General features: G+C 50.0%; 1 long non-coding RNA gene across 1 annotated transcript; it reads right to left on the reverse strand.

Annotated features, from left to right (window-relative positions):
* LOC121834456 lies at nt 1-904 on the reverse strand. Its single transcript, XR_006077228.1, has 3 exons — nt 817-904; nt 168-331; nt 1-37 (listed from the first exon to the last, which is right to left on the reverse strand). It is a non-coding gene; the product is annotated as an uncharacterized LOC121834456 (long non-coding RNA).
* Between the last annotated feature and the right edge of the window lie 12,981 nt (nt 905-13,885).

A 13,885-nucleotide genomic window follows, 5' to 3' on the forward strand; every position in this document is an offset into this window, starting at 1 on the left:
GGAGAGCTTTGCCTGGAAATGTCGCCATGTGTTGTCTCTGCAAATAATATAAAAATGTTATGAGCCCACAAAAGCAATGTTTCAACCCCATGTGGTAACTATTTTTTTAAGAGCGGGTTAACCATGCTTAGTCATAAAGTGCACGGAAGGTTTATTGGTCTGCTTACTTTTTGTGGGAAGCAAACTTGGCAACGCATTGCGACGGAGGTGTCCAGGGCCCAGGAAAGCTGACGCCTCGAAATGTAAGGAGCAAACTACCCTGCCTCGTAGCTGCCATGGAGTCTTCCCCTGTAGACTTCAGTTGTTGCAGAACCGAACCCAGGCTTCGCGCCTGCAGATAAGGCATGGTGCTCTGAGGGTGCCGTGAATACTCACAAACAAAAATAGCCAAAATGTCCATAAACCAAAGCAAATCAGAGCAAGGACATTAACAAATGCATGACATCAACGCTCTGTGTGCATCATGAAGAGTAAAAAGACGAGTCTTACGCACAGATGCCCTATTATATATCTGTGTTCTACCACTGATAACCACGCCGATGATCACGACACTAGGCTCCTCAGAGTCAGGCCGGTACAGGTAAATTTGAATATTGTGGGCTCTTTTATAATGACAGCACACAGCGCTGCGAAGTCTGAGTGATTTCGAAGTTAAAGCATTCCTAGTATAACATATTACGCCTTCAGGTATAGTTTCTTGTGCACATCCAGACATCCCTAATAGTTTTAGGTAAAACAAACAAGAGTTAAGAGAAGACCGAACAAGAGGACATACATCACACAGCAGGCATGTCACTGACAGTAGCGAAGTCTCACCTTCGAGAGTCGAGGGAAACCGGTGCAGCGAGATGCCGGCCGTGCGGGTGTCGCTTTCACACATTTCCACGGAGCACCGTTTCTTTGTGTATCGCGCTGTGCTCATCGTCGCAAAAGACGTTGAGCCCGTTCGGCGCAATAGCGTCCAAGATCCAAGCGCACGACAGCCGAGTTCCCGCGCAGGTAACTGGGCTAATCACGCCCGAGGAAACAACAAAACTCCCCAAACGGTGTTAACTGCCGCTAAAACAGTTAAAAGCGAAGAGCACGTGGAGGCCCAAACACAAGCAAGCAGACGGACATCAGCAGCCTGCCTTTCCGCGCGCCACGAGGTCTACAGAGAACAGAGAACTGCAAATATCGCTATTGCTAGTCGGCCTTTTTGCTAGTGGCGTACAGAGGACGCTAATAAGAAGTGTGCATAATATTAGCAAAAACAAAGACAGTTTTGAATTTTGTAGCGCGTTAAATATGATTGATATTATATAATAATTATATCTAGCTTCTTTAAAAAATACTAATAATTATACTTCTAGTCACAAACTAATTAATTTTAATAATGTTTGTCCCCACCTCTCCTAGTCGCGCTTCAATCGCGTCCTTCACGTGACCCTCCAGGTCGATGTCGCTGGCGATTTGTTTTGAACCGCTTTTTGGCCGAAGCTTCGCTACCCATGTACATTTGCAGGGAGGCGCTAAATTTGCTAAAATCATGAATGATAAATGTCGTCGCGTTCCCTTGTTCGAAGGTTTGATCGTTTGATGAAAAGTTTTGTGACGTCAGTAGTAAACCTGCACCTGATTATTCCTCTTTTATAAATAAAATTATCTCAAATTATGTTAATATTTTAATACACATTCGATAATTTAGGGCATTTTATGTAAATATTACGTAAGTACGCATAACGGGTTCTTTTCACGGCACTCTTGCCCCATAGAGTTATAATGTACGCTAGAGGTTCAACTGGCGCTAGTGTCTATGCGACTTCCGTGACACAAATTGACCATGCAAATTGAAGCCATAGAGATCGTATACTAACTCTATACTTCGTTTCACCTTATCTGCGAGCGAGGCTAAAGCTAGAAGCGCGAGACCAGCGCTTTTTGCGTTTCTCCCCAGCTCGCGCGCTCGAGCAAAGCCTAAACGCACGGAGCTTTCGTGCTCGCGCTTCCAGCTTTGCCTTCGCTCGCACATAAGGTGAAACGAAGTATAGAGGAAAAGGTCCGCCATTTTCCCCTGCGGCGGATCATGCAGGCAGACCCTCGGGGTCCCAAACACGGTTACATCATCAGAGCAGTTTCGTGAACTTCAACAATCCACGAACTTACCGGTGGAAAGATATTCGCGTTCCTTTCAAAGCTTTCTTTTTGCATAGCGCGCAGATGTACGGCTTCGCGTTAACGCTAAACTAAACCATATACCCGGCTTCGCCGGTGGGGCGCGGCTGAACGCGGTTGAGGAATACGAAACTGCGCAACCACCAGATTTCCGAGATTTCGACAGAAGGGAAGTTAATGCAGCGTAATGACTTTATTGCGTTTTATAAACGTTAGAATATCTTAGAATTTAGTTTACAACCTTAAATTATCACTGTTTATATTGCTGAGAGTTTTCACTCTTCGCGTTTACCATGGCAACGTTGCTTTCTTTCTCTCGTGTTCTGACGCTCTCTTTTGCGATCGTTCACTCGGGACCCCGGGTGTCGGCGCACGGGATTTGCCACTCCTCCTCACCCACCTTTACCCCCCTGATTGAAGCAGACAGCAACCAGTCTACTTTTGCGGTGCTCCTGTGCATTCCTATGGGAAAACGCGCGTTCATTTTGTCTCTTCGCCGGAAAATAACACGGAACACTTTGGTTATTTCGGTCGTACCGAATAGCATGTACCTTGATTAACACTGTAAAAGTGTAATTGCTTTAGTTAGCGCATTTTTCTTGATCAGTGAGCGATGTTTAACTTCGCTGCATTTCAGTCCCAAACGTGTGTTCCGCAGCAGGTGTGTAAAAACAAGCGACGATTCAAAGCAAAATTACGATCGAAACGAATATAGAGTGTGTTCAAGGCTCGCCAGCATTACGGTGACGCTTGTATATTGATAATATGCCAGTCCTGTCACCATATAAAAATGATCCCGTCGTGCATGAGCGGATAAAAACGTTCAACGTAGAGAATAAAGTCCGTGGGATATGAAAGGTGTCTCTTCGTATTGTTTTCTTTGCCGGGCAGCTTTTATCGCACACTTGTTCTCAAAGATGTCTAGCGCGCGGTTGGTATTTTGAAAGTAGAACACGCAGTTTCGCTCAGGATTAAGCGGTACTCACTTATTTAAAATCGGAATAGATTACGTGGCCTTCAATTTATTTTGATCGTACATGCACTGCGAGTTACTGATCCGGTGTTGCTGCGTAGTTCTTGCGTCGCTCTTGATTTTCCAGATGTCCTTCGTTCGCTTGGCATGTAATAATAATAATAATAATAATTATTATTATTTTATTTGCACATACTGGAATGGGCACACGTGGTGGTGTGCGGGGCTAGGCAGATAGGTGAAAAACCCTTACGCAGAGCGCCTGCCAGCCCGCCACCCCAGGCGAAATTCAGTCCACCTCCAGCTGGATTATGGAACTGGAAATGAGGCAGTCCAGCTGGACTCCAGCTGGGTCCAGTTGGGTACAGCTGGAATCCAGCTGGACTGCCTCATTTCCAGTTCCATATTCCAGCTGGAGGTGGACTGATTTTCGCATGGGCACATGTGAAAAATCCCCCATGCCCCATGCTGGAAATCGCCGACGCCGCGTTCGCGCTAACAGTGTCCGACAGTGCACATAAATACACGTAGGAGTCCGTTTTAGCACCGTTTTTAGTGCAATGAATTTGAGAGAAAAACGCCGTAACTGACCAATTCTTTCGTCGGCCTGACTGAGAAATGTTCCAAACTACCTAGTACGTACGAATTATTTGGGATATTTGCTCTTATGATCGAGCGCAGGGAGAAAATGCACTCACTTTTTCCCATAGAAATGCATTACCGGAAGTCAATTTTTGACTAGTTGCTGTCTGCTTCAATTTGCGTCAGCACACTAGCGCCACTTGAACCTCTAGCGTACATCATAATAACTAGGGGTGTCGCGAACTTTTGTCGACCCAGATTTTTTGGTCGAACTTTCGGGGTTCGACTGGGTCGAACCGGTTCGACGAACCTTCGACTTTTCACCAGATTCGACCGGTTCGACTTTATGGACAGTGTGGCCAGCCCTTGATACAAGCATGTCTAGGTTTGGAGAATTTTTTTTTTATGCAAAGGGTTATTTTATTTTGTGAACAGCTGCAATTAAAAGAAACTAATTCTAATCACTGAAGAAGTTAATAACTTAATTTTTAGTACTGTATTAACTGAAATAGCCAATCAGCGCTGTAATTAATTCATATCTTAGCCATTACCATCCAATCCGAAGCCAACTGGCCAGCCTGTCGCGCATGCGCACACGAGTCGAACCTCAATACAAGGTTCGTCGAACTTTCCACTAAAAGTTCGAAAAAGTCGAACCTGGTCGAACTCGAACCGCGGCCGGTTCGCGACACCCCTAATAATAACTCTATGTCTTGCCCACGCGTGCCCAACGTTGACGCGTGCCAACTCGCAGCGTGCCAACTCGCTGCACCGAGAAAATCGGGAGTGCGCCAAAATGCAATCCCGTCATGCCTCGCTCCAGCGAGGTCGGCGAGGAGCGGGAGCAGACGACGAAAGTTCGTCTGCTACGATGTGTCGAGGAACCGAAAGGAAAAAAAAGATTTTCAAATAAAAATCGCATCCCGCGGGCAACGGAATCAAGTGCGAGCTTGAATTGTGAGCGTCTGCTACTTCATGAAGGAAGCAATTGACAATTCGTGCTTTATTTGCAGGTTTTAAGTCACTCTGTTGCCGTACAGACGCTGAAATATACCAGTGTGTAAAGAAATGCTCAGAACAAACGCATCAGCGGCCCCCGAGATGAATTTATCACCATCCGTGTGCGTGTGAAAAATTGAACATTTGTCGACAAAATTCCCCCAGCAGAAACCTGTGGTTGTCTAATAACCATCAGAGATAGCTAAACATAGTGACTTTACCCAAGGCTTGGGCAACATCATCATGTTTAACATTTACCTACGTCAGCTAACTTGACTCGTCGTATTTTCTTCGAGAAAGCTTTCGTTCTCGACGCCCTCACCAAGGCTAATATGTGATCCACTTGTAATGACGATCGAAATCGAAAGTCCAACGAAAAGTTTTGCTGGATATTCCAACAGACTAGTTTTAAGCCGTACCCTTTCAGTGGTTCACACATAATACCATGCTCTAACGGATCAAGCTTCTGCACAGACAGCATCATCAGTTTTCTTCATTGTGAGCGGTTATAAAGAGATCGCAACCAGCTGCTTTGTAGACAGCTGGTTGCGGAAATTTACGTTGTCTGTAACTATCTCTACGACAACAGAGTTGCTTAAAGTCATCGCAAATATGAACTGCAGGTTGCAAGGACCAACGTTTGTAGATAAACGTTGGTATCGACTGCATTCTCGCATTCCCACCCATCACTCCGAACAGAAAGGCGCTAGTTTCGGTTTGGGGTTGGTACCTTTTCTACAACATAAAAGGCGGCATATCATTTGGCGCATGGAGAATAGAAGGGTAGGAGAGGGCATGACGTCGGCCGCGTAGCCTCCACAAGCCATGCTCCCTTGACGCCTCGCCTCTTTCTCATTTTCCTCCTTACTCTCCTCACTCACCATGCCAACGTGACCACATCACGTGACCGTAGCTAGCCTTGGTCTTGCAATGGAGTTCTAGAATACACCACAGTCTAGCCTTCGATCTGATAAAACCTACCGGACAGAGCGCGCGCAAGCCTGGAAGGAGTCCTTCTACAATCAACCATCCATCTCACACGTGACATGTCACGCGCACCAATCACCAGACAGATCTGCGGTCACGCTGGGCACAGAATCGTTTAAACTTTTTATGACTAGGCTTCACCAATATTGCAACGTGCCCCCTCCTATTTGGCGTGCTTCTGGCGTGCTTGTTTGAGTCCAGTTCTCTGTGCAACACTCAGCGAGCGCGACGCACCCTGGGAGAGAACTGCAACGGTGCCAGTCCGTGTGAAACGAACTCGTATTAGGCGTATTAGTGACTCCAAAGTGTGAGGCGAGTGGTGTGAGTACATGTTCCCGAAGATCCTGTAGCGCATAAAAAAAATATATATATTTTTTTGTAGAACATGAAGAGGGCGGTACTTAGCGCTACCTATCCTAGCTTCTGGTGGCAAGCGATTTCACGTTGCGCGATAAACAGCGGTCCAGCCGGCTGCCCGAACTCCAAGAGACGTGGAAACCGCAAAAAAGGTAGACGTTTAAATTAGGGGTGTCGCGAACTTTTGTCGACCGGATTTTTAGGTCGAACTTTCGGGGTTCGACTGGGTCGAACCGGTTCGACGAACCTTCGACCTTTTCACCAGATTCGACCGGTTCGACTTTGTGAACAGTGTGGCCAGACCTTGATACAAGCATGTCTAGGTTTGGAGAATTTCTTTTTTATGCAAAAGGATATTTTAATTTTGTGAACAGCTACAAATAAAAGAAACTGATTTTAATAACTGAAGAAGTTAATAACTTAATTTGTTATGCTGTATTAACTAAAATAACCAATCAGCGTTTCCCTTAGTTCATCCCTTAGTCATTACCATCCAATCCAAAGCCAACTGGCCAGCCTGTCGCGCATGCGCACAAGAGTCGAACCTCAATACAAGGTTCGTCGAAATTTCTACTAAAAGTTCGAAATTGTCGAACCTGGTCGAACTCGAACCTCGGCCGGTTCGCGACACCCCTAGTTTGAATATGATTGCAGGGCCCCTTATTGGAGAGAGCACGGCCTGACGAGAGACGTTCGGCGCCGTTTTATTCGTTCACCGTGACCACGATCTCGGCTATTGCCTCGGTGAAAGCGAATTATTGGAGAGAGCACGGCCTGACGAGAGACGTTCGGCGCCGTTTTATTCGTTCACCGTGACCACGATCTCGGCTATTGCCTCAGTGAAAGCGAATTATTGGAGAGAGCACGGCCTGACGAGAGACGTTTGGCGCCGTTTTATTCGTTCACCGTGACCACGATCTCGGCTATTGCCTCGGTGAAAGCGAATTATTGGAGAGAGCACGGCCTGACGAGAGACGTTTGGCGCCGTTTTATTCGTTCACCGTGACCACGATCTCGGCTATTGCCTCGGTGAAAGCGAATTATTGGAGAGAGCACGGCCTGACGAGAGACGTTTGGCGCCGTTTTATTCGTTCACCGTGACCACGATCTCGGCTATTGCCTCGGTGAAAGCGAATTATTGGAGAGAGCACGGCCTGACGAGAGACGTTCGGCGCCGTTTTATTCGTTCACCGTGACCACGATCTCGGCTATTGCCTCGGTGAAAGCGAATTATTGGAGAGAGCACGGCCTGACGAGAGACGTTTGGCGCCGTTTTATTCGTTCACCGTGACCACGATCTCGGCTATTGCCTCGGTGAAAGCGAATTATTGGAGAGAGCACGGCCTGACGAGAGACGTTTGGCGCCGTTTTATTCGTTCACCGTGACCACGATCTCGGCTATTGCCTCGGTGAAAGCGAATTATTGGAGAGAGCACGGCCTGACGTGAGACGTTCGGCGCCGTTTTATTCGTTCACCGTGACCACGATCTCGGCTATTGCCTCGGTGAAAGCGAATTATTGGAGAGAGCACGGCCTGACGAGAGACGTTTGGCGCCGTTTTATTCGTTCACCGTGACCACGATCTCGGCTATTGCCTCGGTGAAAGCGAATTATTGGAGAGAGCACGGCCTGACGAGAGACGTTCGGCGCCGTTTTATTCGTTCACCGTGACCACGATCTCGGCTATTGCCTCGGTGAAAGCGAATTATTGGAGAGAGCACGGCCTGACGAGAGACGTTTGGCGCCGTTTTATTCGTTCACCGTGACCACGATCTCGGCTTTTGCCTCGGTGAAAGCGAATTATTGGAGAGAGCACGGCCTGACGAGAGACGTTTGGCGCCGTTTTATTCGTTCACCGTGACCACGATCTCGGCTATTGCCTCGGTGAAAGCGAATTATTGGAGAGAGCACGGCCTGACGAGAGACGTTTGGCGCCATTTTATTCGTTCACCGTGACCACGATCTCGGCTATTGCCTCGGTGAAAGCGAATTATTGGAGAGAGCACGGCCTGACGAGAGACGTTTGGCGCCGTTTTATTCGTTCACCGTGACCACGATCTCGGCTATTGCCTCGGTGAAAGCGAATTATTGGAGAGAGCACGGCCTGACGAGAGACGTTCGGCGCGGTTTTATTCGTTCACCGTGACCACGATCTCGGCTATTGCCTCGGGGAAAGCGAATTATTGGAGAGAGCACGGCCTGACGAGAGACGTTTGGCGCCGTTTTATTCATTCACCGTGACCACGATCTCGGCTATTGCCTCGGTGAAAGCGAATTATTGGAGAGAGCACGGCCTGACGAGAGACGTTTGGCGCCGTTTTATTCGTTCACCGTGACCACGATCTCGGCTATTGCCTCGGTGAAAGCGAATTATTGGAGAGAGCACGGCCTGACGAGAGACGTTTGGCGCCGTTTTATTCGTTCACCGTGACCACGATCTCGGCTATTGCCTCGGTGAAAGCGAATTATTGGAGAGAGCACGGCCTGACGAGAGACGTTTGGCGCCGTTTTATTCGTTCACCGTGACCACGATCTCGGCTATTGCCTCGGTGAAAGCGAATTATTGGAGAGAGCACGGCCTGACGAGAGACGTTTGGCGCCGTTTTATTCGTTCACCGTGACCACGATCTCGGCTATTGCCTCGGTGAAAGCGAATTATTGGAGAGAGCACGGCCTGACGAGAGACGTTTGGCGCCGTTTTATTCGTTCACCGTGACCACGATCTCGGCTATTGCCTCGGTGAAAGCGAATTATTGGAGAGAGCACGGCCTGACGAGAGACGTTCGGCGCCGTTTTATTCGTTCACCGTGACCACGATCTCGGCTATTGCCTCGGTGAAAGCGAATTATTGGAGAGAGCACGGCCTGACGAGAGACGTTCGGCGCCGTTTTATTCGTTCACCGTGACCACGATCTCGGCTATTGCCTCGGTGAAAGCGAATTATTGGAGAGAGCACGGCCTGACGAGAGACGTTTGGCGCCGTTTTATTCGTTCACCGTGACCACGATCTCGGCTATTGCCTCGGTGAAAGCGAATTATTGGAGAGAGCACGGCCTGACGAGAGACGTTTGGCGCCGTTTTATTCGTTCACCGTGACCACGATCTCGGCTATTGCCTCGGTGAAAGCGAATTATTGGAGAGAGCACGGCCTGACGAGAGACGTTCGGCGCCGTTTTATTCGTTCACCGTGACCACGATCTCGGCTATTGCCTCGGTGAAAGCGAATTATTGGAGAGAGCACGGCCTGACGAGAGACGTTCGGCGCCGTTTTATTCGTTCACCGTGACCACGATCTCGGCTATTGCCTCGGTGAAAGCGAATTATTGGAGAGAGCACGGCCTGACGAGAGACGTTTGGCGCCGTTTTATTCGTTCACCGTGACCACGATCTCGGCTATTGCCTCGGTGAAAGCGAATTATTGGAGAGAGCACGGCCTGACGAGAGACGTTCGGCACCGTTTTATTCGTTCACCGTGACCACGATCTCGGCTATTGCCTCGGTGAAAGCGAATTATTGGAGAGAGCACGGCCTGACGAGAGACGTTTGGCGCCGTTTTATTCGTTCACCGTGACCACGATCTCGGCTATTGCCTCGGTGAAAGCGAATTATTGGAGAGAGCACGGCCTGACGAGAGACGTTTGGCGCCGTTTTATTCGTTCACCGTGACCACGATCTCGGCTATTGCCTCGGTGAAAGCGAATTATTGGAGAGAGCACGGCCTGACGAGAGACGTTTGGCGCCGTTTTATTCGTTCACCGTGACCACGATCTCGGCTATTGCCTCGGTGAAAGCGAATTATTGGAGAGAGCACGGCTTGACGAGAGACGTTTGGCGCCGTTTTATTTGTTCACCGTGACCACAATCTCGGCTATTGCCTCGGTGAAAGCGAATTATTGGAGAGAGCACGGCCTGACGAGAGACGTTTGGCGCCGTTTTATTCGTTCACCGTGACAACGATCTCGGCTATTGCCTCGGTGAAAGCGAATTATTGGAGAGAGCACGGCCTGACGAGAGACGTTTGGCGCCGTTTTATTCGTTCACCGTGACCACGATCTCGGCTATTGCCTCGGTGAAAGCGAATTATTGGAGAGAGCACGGCCTGACGAGAGACGTTCGGCGCGGTTTTATTCGTTCACCGTGACCACGATCTCGGCTATTGCCTCGGTGAAAGCGAATTATTGGAGAGAGCACGGCCTGACGAGAGACGTTTGGCGCCGTTTTATTCGTTCACCGTGACCACGATCTCGGCTATTGCCTCGGTGAAAGCGAATTATTGGAGAGAGCACGGCCTGACGAGAGACGTTTGGCGCCGTTTTATTCGTTCACCGTGACCACGATCTCGGCTATTGCCTCGGTGAAAGCGAATTATTGGAGAGAGCACGGCCTGACGAGAGGCGTTTGGCGCCGTTTTATTCGTTCACCGTGACCACGATCTCGGCTATTGCCTCGGTGAAAGCGAATTATTGGAGAGAGCACGGCCTGACGAGAGACGTTTGGCGCCGTTTTATTCGTTCACCGTGACCACGATCTCGGCTATTGCCTCGGTGAAAGCGAATTATTGGAGAGAGCACGGCCTGACGAGAGACGTTTGGCGCCGTTTTATTCGTTCACCGTGACCACGATCTCGGCTATTGCCTCGGTGAAAGCGAATTATTGGAGAGAGCACGGCCTGACGAGAGACGTTTGGCGCCGTTTTATTCGTTCACCGTGACCACGATCTCGGCTATTGCCTCGGTGAAAGCGAATTATTGGAGAGAGCACGGCCTGACGAGAGACGTTTGGCGCCGTTTTATTCGTTCACCGTGACCACGATCTCGGCTATTGCCTCGGTGAAAGCGAATTATTGGAGAGAGCACGGCCTGACGAGAGACGTTCGGCGCGGTTTTATTCGTTCACCGTGACCACGATCTCGGCTATTGCCTCGGTGAAAGCGAATTATTGGAGAGAGCACGGCCTGACGAGAGACGTTCGGCGCGGTTTTATTCGTTCACCGTGACCACGATCTCGGCTATTGCCTCGGTGAAAGCGAATTATTGGAGAGAGCACGGCCTGACGAGAGACGTTTGGCGCCATTTTATTCGTTCACCGTGACCACGATCTCGGCTATTGCCTCGGTGAAAGCGAATTATTGGAGAGAGCACGGCCTGACGAGAGACGTTTGGCGCCGTTTTATTCGTTCACCGTGACCACGATCTCGGCTATTGCCTCGGTGAAAGCGAATTATTGGAGAGAGCACGGCCTGACGAGAGACGTTCGGCGCGGTTTTATTCGTTCACCGTGACCACGATCTCGGCTATTGCCTCGGTGAAAGCGAATTATTGGAGAGAGCACGGCCTGACGAGAGACGTTTGGCGCCGTTTTATTCATTCACCGTGACCACGATCTCGGCTATTGCCTCGGTGAAAGCGAATTATTGGAGAGAGCACGGCCTGACGAGAGACGTTTGGCGCCGTTTTATTCGTTCACCGTGACCACGATCTCGGCTATTGCCTCGGTGAAAGCGAATTATTGGAGAGAGCACGGCCTGACGAGAGACGTTTGGCGCCGTTTTATTCGTTCACCGTGACCACGATCTCGGCTATTGCCTCGGTGAAAGCGAATTATTGGAGAGAGCACGGCCTGACGAGAGACGTTTGGCGCCGTTTTATTCGTTCACCGTGACCACGATCTCGGCTATTGCCTCGGTGAAAGCGAATTATTGGAGAGAGCACGGCCTGACGAGAGACGTTTGGCGCCGTTTTATTCGTTCACCGTGACCACGATCTCGGCTATTGCCTCGGTGAAAGCGAATTATTGGAGAGAGCACGGCCTGACGAGAGACGTTTGGCGCCGTTTTATTCGTTCACCGTGACCACGATCTCGGCTATTGCCTCGGTGGAAGCGAATTATTGGAGAGAGCACGGCCTGACGAGAGACGTTCGGCGCCGTTTTATTCGTTCACCGTGACCACGATCTCGGCTATTGCCTCGGTGAAAGCGAATTATTGGAGAGAGCACGGCCTGACGAGAGACGTTCGGCGCCGTTTTATTCGTTCACCGTGACCACGATCTCGGCTATTGCCTCGGTGAAAGCGAATTATTGGAGAGAGCACGGCCTGACGAGAGACGTTTGGCGCCGTTTTATTCGTTCACCGTGACCACGATCTCGGCTATTGCCTCGGTGAAAGCGAATTATTGGAGAGAGCACGGCCTGACGAGAGACGTTTGGCGCCGTTTTATTCGTTCACCGTGACCACGATCTCGGCTATTGCCTCGGTGAAAGCGAATTATTGGAGAGAGCACGGCCTGACGAGAGACGTTTGGCGCCGTTTTATTCGTTCACCGTGACCACGATCTCGGCTATTGCCTCGGTGAAAGCGAATTATTGGAGAGAGCACGGCCTGACGAGAGACGTTCGGCGCCGTTTTATTCGTTCACCGTGACCACGATCTCGGCTATTGCCTCGGTGAAAGCGAATTATTGGAGAGAGCACAGCCTGACGAGAGACGTTTGGCGCCGTTTTATTCGTTCACCGTGACCACGATCTCGGCTATTGCCTCGGTGAAAGCGAATTATTGGAGAGAGCACGGCCTGACGAGAGACGTTCGGCACCGTTTTATTCGTTCACCGTGACCACGATCTCGGCTATTGCCTCGGTGAAATCGAATTATTGGAGAGAGCACGGCCTGACGAGAGACGTTTGGCGCCGTTTTATTCGTTCACCGTGACCACGATCTCGGCTATTGCCTCGGTGAAAGCGAATTATTGGAGAGAGCACGGCCTGACGAGAGACGTTTGGCGCCGTTTTATTCGTTCACTGTGACCACGATCTCGGCTATTGCCTCGGTGAAAGCGAATTATTGGAGAGAGCACGGCTTGACGAGAGACGTTTGGCGCCGTTTTATTTGTTCACCGTGACCACGATCTCGGCTATTGCCTCGGTGAAAGCGAATTATTGGAGAGAGCACGGCCTGACGAGAGACGTTTGGCGCCGTTTTATTCGTTCACCGTGACCACGATCTCGGCTATTGCCTGTGAAAGCGAATTATTGGAGAGAGCACGGCCTGACGAGAGACGTTTGGCGCCGTTTTATTCGTTCACCGTGACCACGATCTCGCCTATTGCCTCGGTGAAAGCGAATTATTGGAGAGAGCACGGCCTGACGAGAGACGTTTGGCGCCGTTTTATTCGTTCACCGTGACCACGATCTCGGCTATTGCCTCGGTGAAAGCGAAATATTGGAGAGAGCACGGCCTGACGAGAGACGTTTGGGCGCCGTTTTATTCGTTCACCATGACCACGATCTCGCCCATTGCCTCGGTGAAAGCGAATTATTGGAGAGAGCACGGCCTGACGAGAGACGTTTGGCGCCGTTTTATTCGTTCACCGTGTCCACGATCTCGCCTATTGCCTCGGTGAAAGCGAATTATTGGAGAGAGCACGGCCTGACGAGAGACGTTTGGCGCCGTTTTATTCGTTCACCTTGACCACGATCTCGGCTATTGCCTCGGTGAAAGCGAATTATTGGAGAGAGCACGGCCTGACGAGAGACGTTTGGCGCCGTTTTATTCGTTCACAGTGACCACGATCTCGGCTATTGCCTCGGTGAAAGCGAATTATTGGAGAGAGCACGGCCTGACGAGAGACGTTTGGCGCCGTTTTATTCGTTCACCGTGACCACGATCTCGGCTATTGCCTCGGTGAAAGCGAATTATTGGAGAGAGCACGGCCTGACGAGAGACGTTTGGCGCCGTTTTATTCGTTCACCGTGACCACGATCTCGCCTATTGCCTCGGTGAAAGCGAATTATTGGAGAGAGCACGGCCTGACGAGAGACGTTTGGCGCCGTTTTATT

This window comes from Ixodes scapularis, unplaced genomic scaffold, assembly GCF_016920785.2.
Source record: "Ixodes scapularis isolate PalLabHiFi unplaced genomic scaffold, ASM1692078v2 ptg001185l_1__unscaffolded, whole genome shotgun sequence".
Classification (NCBI taxonomy): Eukaryota; Metazoa; Arthropoda; class Arachnida; order Ixodida; family Ixodidae; genus Ixodes; species Ixodes scapularis.